General features: G+C 43.4%; 1 protein-coding gene across 3 annotated transcripts in view; it reads left to right on the forward strand.

Annotated features, from left to right (window-relative positions):
* LOC135812628 (uncharacterized) overlaps positions 1-13,962 on the forward strand; it is a 59,522-nt gene continuing 45,560 nt past the window's right edge. Inside the window, exons 1-2 of one of the 3 annotated variants that reach the window (XM_065325929.1) lie at positions 6,737-6,839; positions 6,915-6,963. The gene's annotated coding sequence lies outside the window, so the exon portion shown is untranslated. Of the gene's footprint in view, positions 191-6,736; positions 6,964-13,962 lie in introns of those variants that run through there. The other 2 variants (XM_065325930.1, XM_065325928.1) reach the window with 2 other exon arrangements.

A 13,962-nucleotide genomic window follows, 5' to 3' on the forward strand; every position in this document is an offset into this window, starting at 1 on the left:
TGAAAAGGTGTTTCGGAAGGAAGTGAAGACATTGTTTTGGTCGGACGAGTGCTGTTTTCTAAACGTTTGGCAAGCGAGTGTAAGCGTACCAGTTTCAAGTGCGGGCCAAAGTTGATTTCAGTAAATCTACTCTTCTCCCAGTTGTTCGTATACCGGCGTCTGTAACAGACGAGTTGCCATCGTTGTTCAGGTGAGTTCTTGTTATTCTGAATATACCTCGATTACATTCGACGGAGCGCAACGTGACAGAATCTGGGTAGCAGCGGGAGCCAATGGGAGGCTTACGAAGTCGATCGCTGGTGTCCAATGGAACGAATCCCCTCTTACGACACAACTACCGTACTCGCGCGATAAGAGCCCTCTTTCGAATAGTGCCTTAATCTCCAAGAGCCAGAGAAAAATCAAGCCCTTTCTTGAATAGTGCCCCCCCCCCCCGGTCTTGTAACCAAGCCCATGTTCAAGTTTGGTGTTCTTTTGCTAATGTTCTTGGCCATTGCTTTGCACTGGTGTTTTAAGGAACAAAATCGAAGGTATTGTTCCCGTTTCTGTGGAGTCGTGAGCGTTTACAGTACACTTTAGCTTCTGTTTTTCTTTATTTTAAGCTGGATGACGCAAATGTACCAGCAATGAAAAAATAGTGCCCTCTCTTGAATACTGCCCCATCTGTGATGGACATCGAAAAAATAGTGCTCCAGGAGCACTAATCGTGCGAGTACGGTAATAGGAATGCTAGACCGTTTTTCGGGCTGGTATCAAAACATTCTTGCCATTGATTAGGTTATGCCTGCACGAAGTCTAGCACCCTATGGTATGTTGGGCGTACAATTGTGTGCAAAGCTGTCCATGAGAGTGTTGTAGTCTAGTTCCCACCTGTCATGGTTATCCTCGCTTGTAGGCGCGACCAGCGTGTATCCGCGTGCCGCGAGGATGTTGTTGCCCCATGGATTCCTGGTGGGCTGCTGGGCGAGAAGCGGCAAACGCAGACCAGTGACTGCATCCGCCACACATCTATGAAACAGCAAATTCCCATTTCGCTCAAAGGTTTGCTCCATTCATCCTCGGAGGGGCCTCACAGCAACACGGCAACAGTTCGTTCCATATGGGATGTCATTGAAATTCAAAAATCGAGGAAACGTACCAGAAGAAAGAGTCACAGGGACTCAGGTGCGAAGCTCTACCAGACTTACATGGAATGCGAAGCAATTTCAAATGCGCCTTGTGGTCAAGAAAGTTTTCTTTTTGATTCCAAGTAGTTGATAGACATGCAGGAGGCGTACATGCCACATCCACATGGACATGAGAGTACAATATTACACAGCAATGAATCAAACAAGTCTCATTCCGCTGTAACTCCGAGTTTCGTGATGGACATGAGAGTAGATGTGTGCACGAAAATGATGAAAATGAACTGGGCACTGTGAAAGTGCCATGTTTTTCAGGCACGCATACACACTCATGACTCTTGCCGTGTATCCCACACTGGCTGTTATTCCCGTAGCTATGCAAAAGACGTCACTTCAGAAACGTCTGGTGCTAGCCAGGGTCCACACAGCATTAATTCCGTGTTTGTTTGTTTGTTTGTGCCATCGGCATGCCTGCCGCTATCCGGTACCGTTCCATTAAAGACAGGTGGCCACAATATTCAAATATTCAAATATTGCTTTCAAATGCAAGATCTTAATGAGAACTTGGAAGAATGAGTATGCATGCGAAGTGTATCGGAGGAATGCGTGCAGGGCTATAATGCGAGTTCAAATCCTGGGTTATGTCTTAAAAAAATAGGAGAAATGAAAAATGTATAACATCCCTATGGATTGGATTGGATTGGATTTTATTTATAGTGGTGACTATAACAGACAATTGCCTAATAACAATAGACCCACTCGAGGGAAAGATGCAAAAGATCTGAATTATTAATATAATAGACTATTGGATAGGTGATCATGTTCGCGATAGAACGAATGGTTGAATCAACGGACCATGCACGCCCAACTTTGCTTTTTTGCCTAGGTCATCAAGATGGTAGACAGTGATGTATTACCCTCGAATGCAAAGAGAAAGTTAATTTCTTTCGATCAGGGTCCTACGCTATGCTTTATTGCCTAGCACCTCATGAAATTAAGATAATAAATTAATATTTATAAACTCAGATACTGACAGAAAGTGCAACAACTAGGCACAAAACTGACAGAGTACTGAGACATTCAACGTCCTGACACCTAGCTTCTACACATCTCCATGGTGGAGAGTTACTCGTTTCCATATGTCCTTTTCCTTTCTACTTTTATTATTCGCTCAATACCCGAGTTTCAGATACTGAGCCAGTAATTAAATGTAAAAAAGAAAAGAAACACTTGAGAACGAGTTATGCAGCAACTATCCGCGACATTTTCGCTCGCTGCGCTCACCTTCCCCTCTTCGGTCCTACGTAACCATGAACCTTCCAAGTTGGACGGCTGTTGGTTTGCGCACTGGGGATGTGTTAGAGCTAGGCGTCGGGTCGCTGAATGTCTCAGTAGCCTGTCAGTTTTGTGCCCTATTATCGCGCTTTCTGACAATTTATCATCTTGTTACAGTCGTGGATAGTTGCTGCACAACTCGTTCTCATGTGTTTCTTCTTTGTTTTTACATTTAATAATAATAAATAATTCATTGTCTTTTGAACAGATTGAAACTTTTTGCAATACAATGATGTAGCCGATCAGTTCGTTGTGGTATGGCTGGGAATCGTAGCCATTATTTTTTCTGGTTTTGGAGTTCGTATCGGAGCAGCCATTCTGCAGTTCAAATCGAGCCGCCATGGTCGACGTAAAACACTATTTACATCCACAAGCTCGGGGAGCAAAAGTCTCTCTGTCCCATAAGCTGCTACATACCAACTAGATATGGGGTCATGCACATCACACGAGCTGACTTGCACGCATGGCCCTTTTCACGAACCCAGACAAAGAGATTGGTCTATTATAACTCATGTACGAAGTCACTAGATTACACCCGCACCAGAGATGAAGGCGATGGCGCCAGACATCAATACGGTGTTGTACGGTATAAGGATGTCGTATAGCATATCGTACAACAGTATGATGAAATTGTGGGAGATACCAGCGACCGCTTGAGAACGATGAACATTACAACAGTCTTACTGTGAGTGAGAGTCAGGCCAAATTTCTGAAGATCAGTAGCGAGTCCTATCCCGAGCATTATGTTAGCATTACAAAAGCGTAGACAGGTTGTGTTATAGGAGACCCAAGTTGCTGAAGACCAGTAGTCATTGCTGATAACGTGCAGAAAAACTAAATCCGTAGCCTCTTTTGCCATCGGACAGGATGCGTATTATAGGAGGCTGTAAAGTTATCTAATGTGCTTCACAGGCAACCATGCATTCGGCCGTCAGCAACAGTTAAGCACAAGCACACTATCAAGGCAAGGACATTTTTGTATTATTGTATTGTACCGCATTGTATGGAATATAATTTTACCTCATTGGCTCAACAGGTCAATGTACTTGTATTACTACAAAAAGGCCAGAAAATCCGACTATAAGGAGATAAAAGGAAAAGAAGGTGCAAACCAAAAGTGGATGAAGTGAGAGAAAATAACTTTTCGCGATAAAACCTTCAATTAATTTTGCGTTCCTCATATTCAAACTCATTGAAACGTTTTTGCAATACAATGATGTAGGCAATCAATGAAAAAAAAACTATTTCCATCAGTTCTGATGAGCTTGATGAGCTAGGCAAAAAAAGCATAATAATAGAGGTGAAATCCTGATAATTCGAACGTCAAAATGCCAGGAAAAACTTCTAATTATCCGGACACTCTAATTATCCAAACATGAACCCACAACTCAATATGTATGTCAAAATGCTCTCATCGTCACGCAGAGTTGCGCTATGGACCTTAGACACAAATTTTACGGACACATTTTTGTATTATTGTATTGTACCGTATTGTATGGAATATCATTTTACCTCATTGGCTCATCAGGTCAATGTATTCCTACAAAAAGGCCAGAAAATCCGATTATCAGGAAATAAAAGGAAAAGAAGGAGCAAACCAAAAGTGGATGAAGTGAGAGAAAATTACATTTCGCAATAAAATCTTCAATTAAGGGGGCACATCAACCAAAAATTTCATATGGCATTCAATTGACTGTAACTTTGGTGTTTCTCAGTGGATTTGAGTGAAATTTTGACCACACACTCCTGCCACTATGCTGGCCCTCAGGACATGATTTACAAGTTCTTGCGCCTCACTGACAGGCTTTCCAGGCCGGAAAAACTCAAATTTCCGGCATAGTGCCACGGTGTGCGAGCCACCCAGGAGCCAAACAAATGCATTTACATTTTTTTAACATTTTCGTGCCCATTCTGTCCGTGCGCGGGACCCAAACCTAAAACAAGTCCAGAAGCAGCCATGGGTGTCGGGGTAGGGCCCCTCTACGTGGCCCTGGAATCTGTCACAACGGAACGAGTGGGCGTTCTCTCGCGGACTCCCACAGGCCCAAGTCAATTTTTGAATTTCTTTAGGTTTAGCACGTGCTCCGAGGTCGTACCTTTGATAGAACATCCAGTGCTGGGACCTCCACAGCAAGCCATTTCCACCGCGCTGCACACCAAATCCGGGATGCCCTCAGAAACCGGCAAAGACTGCCACTCACGTTTCACTACTGCCTAGTACTGAATCCTACCTGACTTCTTGACACGACTCAAACTTGCCAAAGTCACTAAATCAACGTCAACTACAATAATCAAGCCACATATCTGCAACGTCACGAGGGTGCTGGCTAAAAGTCCTGCTGCACGGCGGCGGGCTTCGCCCGCCGCCGTGCAGCCCAATACGTGGTTTTTAACGTGATTTTTGGACTTTTTTGGACTTGGGGCAAAATTCTGCACACTTTCGCGTGTTTCCATAATACGACAAGTTGCGCACGGTCTGCTCACATTCAAAAGACCATAGGTCTGTGGGAAACACCCTAGTAAAATAAATAAAATAATAATAATAATAATAATAATAAATACAGTGCTGCCAACAAATGACAGCATGCAACAAAAAAATCTTTCCTTGCAAGGGCACATTTTCGGCCATAACTCTTGAACGGCTGGTCAGATAGGGACACAGTTTTCAGAGAATTTGCAGCTATTCATGCTCTTGTAACTGACGTAGCACTCAATATGAATTTACAAATTCGATTTTTCAGCGAATTTTTGGGTGATGTGCCCCCTTAATTTTGCCTTCCTCATATTCAAACTCATTGAAACGCTTTTGCAATACAATGATGTAGGCAACCAATGAAAAAAACATTACCATCAGTTCTGATGAGCTTGATGACCTAGGCACAAAAAAGCATAATATTAATAGAGGTGAAATCCTGATAATTCGAACCTCAAAATGCCAGAAAAAACTTCTAATTATCCGGACACTCTAATTATCCAAACATGAACCCACAACTCAATATGTATGTCAAACTGCTCTAATCGTCACGCATAGTTGCGCTATGGACCTTAGACACAAATTTTACGGACACTTGACTGACCGGCACAGCCTGCTCATGAAAACTGAACTGACCAGTACAGTGTACAGTGAACTTCGAATTACACTTTGCTAACTTCGGGCTTTCAAATACAAGATCATAACGCGAAGCAACTTGGAAGAATTAGTATGTATGCGAAGTGAATCGGGGGATGCATGCAGGGCGATAGTGCGGGTTCGAATCCCAGGTTATGTCTAAAAACAAAAAGTAGAAATTTATAAGAATTTATAACATCCCTTTGCTTTTTTTGTCTAAGTCATCAAGGCAAAAAAGCATAGCGTAGGGCCCTGAGCTTCCAAGCTCTCTCGTCACCTGCAGCCTTGCATTTGTTGACATCAGTCTGCAGCTTCTCACTCTGTTTTTGCAGTTGCAATATCTGTCTCTCTACGACTCTAGCTTCGTCATGCGGTTTTCGAGAGGAGCTAGGAGATCTGCAAGTGCAATTCTCATAACCCCCCGAAATTCCTCTCTGAACGAGTCGAGAAGCTGCAGCACACGCGACACAGGCAATGAGCTGTCGTCAATGCTATCACTTACGTTACGCGCTGTTTCATGATGTGCAAACTTTCAGAGAAATCGACGGGGGAGAACGTGGTGATTCGATTTTGACAGCATGTTACCAGGCGAGGACGCATAGTGCTCCTGGCTACAACCATAACCCGGTTGGCAGAGTCCCAATCGGATCGGAGATTATTTTTTCGATCTCCACAAAAATAATTAACCCAACACACACGGTTTAGGCGATAGAGTCTACGGACTCGTACTCGTGACCTGGGCACCGCAAACCCAGCTCAACGGAGACCGCATACTCACCTCACCGCGCACCATATCCAAAACCAGCGGTATGGACAACGCCCTGGTCAAATACTGACCCCAACGGCGGGGATGCAACGCACAATCGCGAAAGAAGCAAGTCCGCAAGTACGACTCGCATTTGTCGAAACGACGAGGACGACAAACACTCCGGAGTACCACGCGCGCCATCATCACCGCACGCAGATCTACGCGCGATCCCGGAGCCTGTGAGGCCGAAGCCGAGGGCTAGGGTCAAGCCAAGGTCACATCATAGCCGTTTCCATGGATTTTTCAAATTTTGAAAACGCAGCTTCGGCAGTGTCGGTGAAAGGAGTCGGTTGCCTTCGCGCAAGACTGCCGTTATAAACGGTTGGATATTGAGAAGATGCCAGCAGAAACAGAATACAATGTAATGCTTTGGTCGTTTGGAGGTGAAAAGGTGTTTCGGAAGGAAGTGAAGACATTGTTTTGGTCGGACGAGTGCTGTTTTCTAAACGTTTGGCAATCGAGTGTAAGCGTACCAGTTTCAAGTGCGGGCCAAAGTTATTCAGTCAAGTTGATTTCATTAACTCTACTCTTCTCCCAGTTGTTCGTATACCGGCGTCTGTAACCGACGAGTTGCCATCGTTGTTCAGGTGAGTTCTTGTTATTCTGAATATACCTCGATTACATTCGACGGAGCGCAACGTGACAGAATCTGGGTAGCAGCGGGAGCCAATGGGAGGCTTACGAAATCGATCGCTGATGTCCAATGGAACGAATCCCCTCTTACGACACAACTACCGTACTCGCGCGATAAGAGCCCTCTTTCGAATAGTGCCTTACTCTCCAAGAGCCAGAGAAAAATCAAGCCCTTTCTTGAATAGTGCCCCCCCCCCCCACCGGTCTTGTAACCAAGCCCATGTTCAAGTTTGGTGTTCTTTTGCTAATGTTCTTGGCCATTGCTTTGCACTGGTGTTTTCAGGAACAAAATCGCAGGCATTGTTCCCGTTTCTGTGGAGTCGTGAGCGTTTACAGTACACTTTAGCTTTTGTTTTTCTTCGTTTTAAGCTGGATGACGCAAATATACCAGCAATGAAAAAATAGTGCCCTGGCTTGAATACTGCCCCATCTGTGATGGACATCGAAAAAATAGTGCTCCAGGAGCACTAATCGTGCGAGTACGGTAATAGGAATGCTAGAACGTTTTTCGGGCTGGTATCAAAACATTCTTGCCATTGATTAGGTTATGCCTGCACGAAGTCTAGCACCCTATGGTATGTTGGGCGTACAATTGTGTGCAAAGCTGTCCATGAGAGTGTTGTAGTCTAGTTCCCACCTGTCACGGTTATCCTCGCTTGTAGGCGCGACCAGCGTGTATCCGCGTGCCGCGAGGATGTTGTTGCCCCATGGATTCCTGGTAGGCTGCTGGGCGAGAAGCGGCAAACGCAGACCAGTGACTGCATCCGCCACACATCTATGAAACAGCAAATTCCCATTTCGCTCAAAGGTTTGCTCCATTCATCCTCGGAGGGGCCTCACAGCAACACGGCAACAGTTCGTTCCATATGGGATGTCATTGAAATTCAAAAATCGAGGAAACGTACCAGACGAAAGAGTCACAGGGACTCAGGTGCGAAGCTCCACCAGACTTACATGGAATGCGAAGCAATTTCAAATGCGCCTTGTGGTCAAGAAAGTTTTTTTTTTGATTCCAAGTAGTTGATAGACATGCAGGAGGCGTACATGGCCACATCCATATGGACATGAGAGTAGATGTGTGCACGAAATTGATGAAAATGAACTGGGCACTGTGAATGCCATGTTTTTCAGGCACGCATACACACTCATGACCCTTGCCGTGTATACCACACTGGCTGTTATTCACGTAGCTATGCAAAAGACGTCACTTCAGTAACGTCTGGTGCTAGCCAGGGTCCACACAGCATTAATTCCGTGTTTGTATGTTTGTTTGTGCCATCGGCATGCCTGCCGCTATCCGGTACCGTTCCATTAAAGACGGGTGGCCACAATATTCAAATATTCAAATAGGGCTTTCAAATGCAAGATCTTAATGAGAACTTGGAAGAATGAGTATGCATGCGAATTGTATCGGGGGAATGCATGCAGGGCTATAGTGCGAGTTCAAATCCTGGGTTATGTCTTTAAAAATTAGGAGAAATGAAAATGTATAACATCCCTATGGATTGGATTGGATTGGATTTTATTTATAGTGGTGACTATAACAGACAATTGCCTAATAACAATGGACCCACTCGAGAGAAAGATGCAAAAGATCTGAATTATTAATATAATAGACTATTGGATAGGTGATCATGTTCGCGATAGAACGAATGGTTGAATCAACAGACCATGCACGCCCAACTTTGCTTTTTTGCCTAGGCCATCAAGATGGTAGACAGTGTTGTATTACCCTCGAATGCAAAGAGAAAGTTAATTTCTTTCGATCAGGGTCCTACGCTATGCTTTATTGCCTAGCTCCTCATGAAATTAAGATAATATATTAATAATTATAAACTCAGATACTGACAGAGATTGCAACAACTAGGCACACAACTGACAGAGTACTGAGAAATTCGACGTCCTGACACCTAGCTTCTACACATCTCCATTGTGGAGAGTTACTCTTTTAAACTCGTTTTCATATGTCCTTTTCCTTTCTACTTTTATTATTGGCTCAATACCCGAGTTTCAGATACTGAGCCAGTAATTAAATGTAAAAAAGAAAAGAAACACTTGAGAACGAGTTATGCAGCAACTACCCACGACATTTTTGCTCGCTGCGCTCACCTTCCCCTCTTCGGTCCTACGTAACCATGAACCTTCCAAGTTGGACGGCTGTTGGTTTGCGCACTGGGGATGTGTTAGAGCTAGGCGTCGGGTCGCTGAATGTCTCAGTAGCCTGTCAGTTTTGTGCCCTATTATCGCACTTTCTGACAATTTATCATCTTGTTACAGTCGTGGATAGTTGCTGCACAACTCGTTCTCATGTGTTTCTTCTTTTTTTTACATTTAATAATAATAAATAATTCATTGTCTTTTGAACAGATTGAAACTTTTTGCAATACAATGATGTAGCCGATCAGTTCGTTGTGGTATGGTTGGGAATCGTAGCCATTATTTTTTCTGGTTTTGGAGTTCGTATCGGAGCAGCCATTCTGCAATTCAAATCGAGCCGCCATGGTCGACGTAAAACACTATTTACATCCACAAGCTTGAGGAGCAAAAGTCTCTCTGTTCCATAAGCTGCTACATACCAACTAGATATGGGGTCATGCACATCACACGAGCTGACTTGCACGCGTGGCCCTTTTCACGAACCCAGACAAAGAGATTGGTCTATTATAACTCATGTACGAAGTCACTAGATTACACCCGCACCAAAGATGAAGGCGATAGCGCCAGACATCAATACGGTGTTGTACGGTATAAGGATGTTGTATAGCATATCGTACAACAGTACGATGAAATTGTGGGCGATACCAGCGACCGCTTGAGAACGATGAACATTACAACAGTCTTACTGTGAGTGAGAGTCAGGCCAAATTTCTGAAGATCAGTAGCGAGTTCTATCCCGAGCATTATGTTAGCATTACAAAAGCGTAGACAGGTTGTGTTATAGGAGACCCAAGTTGCTGAAGACCAGTAGTCATTGCTGATAACGTGCAGAAAAACTAAATCCGTAGCCTCTTTTGCCATCGGACAGGATGCGTATTATAGGAGGCTGTAAAGTTATCTAATGTGCTTCACAGGCAACCATGCATTCGGCCGTCAGCACCAGTTAAGCACAAGCACACTATCAAGGCAAGGACATTTTTGTATTATTGTATTGTACCGTATTGTATGCAATATAATTTTACCTCATTGGCTCAACAGGTCAATGTATTACTACAAAAAGGCCAGAAAATCCGATTATAAGGAGATAAAAGGAAAAGAAGGAGCAAACCAAAAGTGGATGAAGTGAGAGAAAATTACTTTTCGCAATAAAACCCTCAATTAATTTTGCCTTCCTCATATTCAAACTCATTGAAACGTTTTTGCAATACAATGATGTACGCAATCAATGAAAAAAAAACCATTTCCATCAGTTCTGATGAGCTTGATGAGCTAGGCAAAAAAAGCATATAGAGGTGAAATCCTGATAATTCGAACCTCAAAATGCCAGGAAAAAACTTCTAATTATCCGGACACTCTAATTACCCAAACATGAACCCACAACTCAATATGTATGTCAAAATGCTCTCATCGTCACGCAGAGTTGCGCTATGGACCTTAGACACAAATTTTACGGACACATTTTTGTATTATTGTATTGTACCGTATTTTATGGAATATAATTTTACCTCGTTGGCTCAACAGGTCAATGTATTACTACAAAAAGGCCAGAAAATCCGATTATAAGGAGTTAAAAGGAAAAGAAGGAGCAAACCAAAAGTGGATGAAGTGAGAGAAAATTACATTTCGCAATAAAACCTTCAATTAATTTTGCCTTCCTCATATTCAAACTCATTGAAACGTTTTTGCAATACAATGATGTAGGCAATCAATGAAAAAAAAACCATTTCCATCAGTTCTGATGAGCTTCATGAGCTAGCCAAAAAAGCATATAGAGGTGAAATCCTGATAATTCGAACCTCAAAATGCCAGGAAAAAACTTCTAATTATCCGGACACTCTAATTACCCAAACATGAACCCACAACTCAATATGTATGTCAAAATTCTCTCATCGTCACGCAGAGTTGCGCTATGGACCTTAGACACAAATTTTACGGACACCTAACTGACCGGGACAGCTTGCTCATGCAAACTGAACTGACCAGTACAGTGTACAGTGAGCTTCGAATTACACTTTGCTAACTTCGAATGATCAGCACAAATCCCACACATTTTCTATGTAAATGGAATCTGTGGGACTTCTATTTAACCGGACATGTCCAGTTCGGGGTTCGAATTATCGGAAATTTTATGTGGGAATCGTATGGATAGGAATCGGTCCTCGAAAAACTCTAATTAAGCGGTGTGTTCGAATTAAGCCATATTCGAATTCTCAGGATTCCACCTGTATTGACCTTTGATAAATACCCACACTAATTAGTGACCGCACCATCAACAGTATCAAATTCTAAATTAATAAATTTGCTTTGACTGAATAAATACCACCGCACTTTTCTATGTAGCACTGCACTTTCCCCTAAAAAGGAGTATTTTATAAACAGTATTTATTGGATTTTGAGCCAAAAAAATATATTTAATACAATGATAAAAAAATATACGAGAGAGCTTAGAAGCTCAGGGCCCTACGCTATGCTTTTTTGCCTTGATGACCTAGACAAAAAAAAGCATAGGGATGTTATAAATTCTTTAAGAAAGTCCTTTTTTTTAAGACATAACCTGGGATTCGAACCTGCACTATCGCGCGCCCTGCATGCATCCCCCGATACACTTCGCATACATACTAATTCTTCCAAGTTGTTTCACATTGTGATCTTGCATTTGAAAGCCCTATTTAAATATGCATTGTGGCCAGCCGTCTTTGATGGCACGGTATGGTAGGGGATAAGTACGGGACAGGTACGATCGAGGGTAATACGACACCGTCTCCCGTACCGTACCGTACCATCAAACACCGGTGGCTACAGCTGCCCGCAATATTCTAATAGGGCTTTCAAACGCAAGATAATAACGTGAAGCAACTTGGAAGAATGGGTATGAATGCGAAGTGTATGGGGGAATGCATGTAGGGCGATAGTGCGGGTTCGAATCCCAGCATATGCCTTAAAAAAATAGGAGAATTGAAAAATGTATAACATCCTATGCTTTTTTGCCGTCAGATATGGATAGCGCCAGGCGTGACACAAACAAACACACAAATACCAAATTAAAGCTGTGTGGACCCTGGCTAGCGCCAGAGGTTACTGAAGTAACCTCTTCTGTATAGCTACGGGAATAAAATACTCCTTTTAGGGAAAGTGAAGGTTAACATAATTAGTGCTGAAACGATTACGTTTTTTCCTTAGTGGCTTAGCTGATACTTACCATTGGCGGACTATGCTCGGCCAATCGTCAAATTATTCTTTTGATTATGCCACAATTATGCCAACAAATATGCTGAATTATGCTCGGTTCCACTATGTATTCACGCTGTACATAGAGGATTCAGAAACCACGCATACACACACGGCCATGCCCTAAGCATAATTTTTGTCTAAACCGAAAGATTATGCCGACCTTACACGTTGGAATCCGTATATTATGCCGGAGCATAATTTTTTGACGAAATCCCAAGATTATGCCAAATATTATGCCGGCATAATCCGCCAAGGGCTAGCTGAAACCATAACGATCGGCTTATCGGCTAAACGATTAATATTGTAAGACCTTATCCACACTACAGGTGTGAAGCGTTGTAGCGTCCTCTTTCAAGTGACGTGCAAGTGCACTTGCATCCACACTCACAAGAACAGCCGGCGTGAAGCGTGACTTTTGAGGAGCGCCCGCGGGAATTTCCCCTCATATTCCAAATTTTATCTCACAGAGTTCCACATTGATCTGAAAGAGAAACCATCGACTCAGAAATTTGTTCGTGGAGGCTTTATCTTGTTTTTCATAACTATGTCTCCCTGTTTGTTGATTCCAGTGGAGAATGCCTCCAGTTATGTAAAATCGAAGACGAAAGAGGTTGCTGTTTGCGACATACCTCCGCCAATCATTGAGCCGATCAAGTTTTTTTGACTGCACGCGCGATTTGGAAACTGATGAACAGCCAGGGTCTTCTTTCTTTCCCACAGCAGGACTCTTGCTGCTCCTGAGTTCAAGCACTACTTCGCTTGGCCGTCGATTGTGGACAATCTGCACTGTGATCTCCTTCTGAAATTTATCGCCATACAGCTGGCGGCTGAATAAATTCAACTTCACGGCAATCTCCTTCTCCTTCACCGACCGCTTTTGCACCGTCCCATTGCTCGCTTTCTGTTCTGCAGCCCACAGCTCAATGAGCTTTCCTTCCAGCTCTTCATAGAACACAACCCTCGGCATTTTCTCTAGATACATCAATACTTCAACAACTAGCTACTTCCGAAACCTGGAAAAGCTACTTGAAAGTAAAAAGTGGCCTTGTATCGTAGTTCGGAAGTTGCTGATTACGTTCAAGCGACTTTTCACTTTCGCGCCGTTTCCATGACAACTTACAAGGAAAAGTGACTTGTTCGCGGTTTTTGTTGTAGTGTGGATAGGCCCTAACTACATGATGCATCAGTACAGTCATGTACATTCTGTGAATTTCCTAAAAATTACGAGTCCAATAATGCCAGCGACGGAAAGCGGGTGCATAGATCCGATGATCCCGCAACAAGTCAGTCAGCCTTTCGGACTGACCAGACAAATACAGACAAGACAGAGGCGATGCACTGGTTGCAATCCAAGAGCTGATGGTGCCCTTCGCCTGTGACATCGCTGACTCCGATGATGAAGTCAGAGAAGCCGACCAGGGGTGCAGATCGGCGGGTTTCGACGGATGAGCTGACTTGAGGTGCGCCAACAAGTAACTAGTTGTTTTTCCTGTCTATGCTCAAAATAGGCCCAGACACCAGGCCTAGCTCGTCGTCGAGAAAACTGGTTCGGAACCGTCCACAGC

The sequence above is a fragment of the Sycon ciliatum genome, chromosome 3 (assembly GCF_964019385.1).
Source record: "Sycon ciliatum chromosome 3, ocSycCili1.1, whole genome shotgun sequence".
Lineage (NCBI taxonomy): Eukaryota > Metazoa > Porifera > Calcarea > Leucosolenida > Sycettidae > Sycon > Sycon ciliatum.